Source organism: Neophocaena asiaeorientalis, unplaced genomic scaffold, assembly GCF_003031525.2.
Source record: "Neophocaena asiaeorientalis asiaeorientalis breed wild unplaced genomic scaffold, Neophocaena_asiaeorientalis_V1.1 scaffold108, whole genome shotgun sequence".
Taxonomy (NCBI): domain Eukaryota; kingdom Metazoa; phylum Chordata; class Mammalia; order Artiodactyla; family Phocoenidae; genus Neophocaena; species Neophocaena asiaeorientalis.
In genome coordinates, this window is record NW_020173770.1 from 504,738 (window position 1) to 506,691 (window position 1,954).

General features: G+C 48.1%; 1 non-coding gene across 1 annotated transcript; it reads right to left on the minus strand.

Moving 5' to 3' along the window:
• Positions 1-571: 571 nt before the first annotated feature.
• TRNAD-GUC (transfer RNA aspartic acid (anticodon GUC)) lies at positions 572-644 on the minus strand. The gene has a single exon. It is a non-coding gene; the product is annotated as a tRNA-Asp (tRNA).
• Positions 645-1,954: the final 1,310 nt, after the last annotated feature.

Genomic DNA, 1,954 nt, shown 5'->3' on the forward strand with positions numbered 1-1,954 from the left:
AGCGGAGATGCCCTGAAAACTCGCCAGATGCCTGGGCTGATGGGAACCCAGGTGGGGCTCGGACTCCTATGCTGTCACATGGGTGCCCACAGCGGGCAGGCACCTTCCGAGGCTCAGGGGCCCTTCTGCTGCCTGACGGTTCCAGCAGCTTCACACGATCTCCTAACCTGCTCCATCCTAGAACCCAGGAACGACGAAATCACTGTACTTGTTCCACCTGCAAACTCTCCTATTAGAAGCAAGTCTCAGGTTGGTAGAGCTCAGAAACTGTCTGTGAGACTTTCCTGCCACAGAGGTCCTTGCGTGTTAAAAAGCAGTTCGCTCCAATCAAGGGAAATCAATTTTAGGAACCGAAATCTTAAGTCAACTTCACTGGCCTCCTCCAGTTTCACATGTTTTCTTTGAAAACCAGTATCACAAGAATATAAAAGTTGGGCTTTCCATTATTCTTGAATTTTTAAAAATATTTATTTACTTATTTATTTATTTGGCTGCACCAGATCTTAGTTGCAGCATGCGGGATCTTTTAGCTGCGGCATGCGGGATCTTAGTTGTGGCACGCAGGATCTAGTTGCCTGACCAGGGATCGAACCTGGGCCCCCTGCATTGACAATGCGGAGTCTTAACCACTGGACTACCAGGGAAGTCCCTTGAATTTTGATAGAAGTAAAAATAGTTTGGTTATTTTCAAGAAATACAGTAACAGCCTGTTCAGTGCTAGAGTCACAAACAGGGGTTTCTTTGGAGGTCCCTCACAATGATAAGGCCAGTTAACAATGTTAAGGCCCTTAACAATGATAAGGCCAGTGGAAATACAACCAAAACACCTGGGATCTGTCTCCCGGGAGTGAAGGTGGGCACAGCAGTGATGACCGAGGGAGCGGTCCATCAGCCTGAGACTAGCGTCAGCATGGCCCCAACACATCCTTGCAGGCTCCACACTCGAGATGGGGGCTGCAAAGCAGACAGTGTTTCCTGGAGCTGAGAAATTAGGAGGTGAGCCGGGGCATGGATGGGGGCTGGGAGAAGGGTGCGTCCTTCATCAACCAAATGAGTCTTACTGAAGGGGGTCAGTCCTTGCGAAATTATCCTCAGAAACTGATAACCCTGATATCTTATACCCCATGTCTTGCTGAAAGATGACAGAAAGAGCTAAATTTTTAATTCTATTGAAAATTGTACTATAGCCTCCTCCCAAATTCTGTAGCAAGAGAGAAATGAGGATGAGAGGGGGCTGAACATGCAAAAAAGAACAGGAATCGATGTTTAGGAAGGGGAGGTTTCCCCAACTCAATAAATGCAATCCAGCAAGACACAGTCCCCGCAGAGCAGGTGAAAACAGAACATCTACAGAGAACTCACTGCGAATGAAGGGGCAAAAAGTCAGTCTCCGGGTCATGGGCTTAAAGCGTTGTGATTTTAGCCTTGAAAAGAGAAAGACGTCATGACTTTTAACCTCAAGTGCAAATACAGTGTTTAGGGAGGAGAATTAGCCAGTTAATACCACAACCCTCATCCTCGAGCCTGAATTCCATCGCATTCTGTGCTCACAGGACAGAAAGTGTGGGCATAAGAAGCATTTGATAAAAGTTGCAGGGACGGATGGATGACCAGCCTGAATGTCCGCCACCCCATCCGGTAGCTCAGAGGCTTTTACAAGAAGACCTGGCCATCAGGTCAGCCGATACCTGACTCTTGGGTCCAGTTGGCTGAGCGCCCTGGCCAGCAACCTCAACGCCATTCTCCTGGACGAGAACCATTTCTACCCCCAGAGTGGTGTGCACCGTGACCCTCTGCTTTGGTGGGGCTGATCTGCTCACAGGTGCGACACACTTACAAGGCATTGCTGAGCTGAGACGGTCCAAGGAGCATGCAATCATTCTTAAAACCCAGCTCATTTCTTATCACATATTTAACTGAAAAGAGCATAGGACTTATAGATGGAATGTCTGAC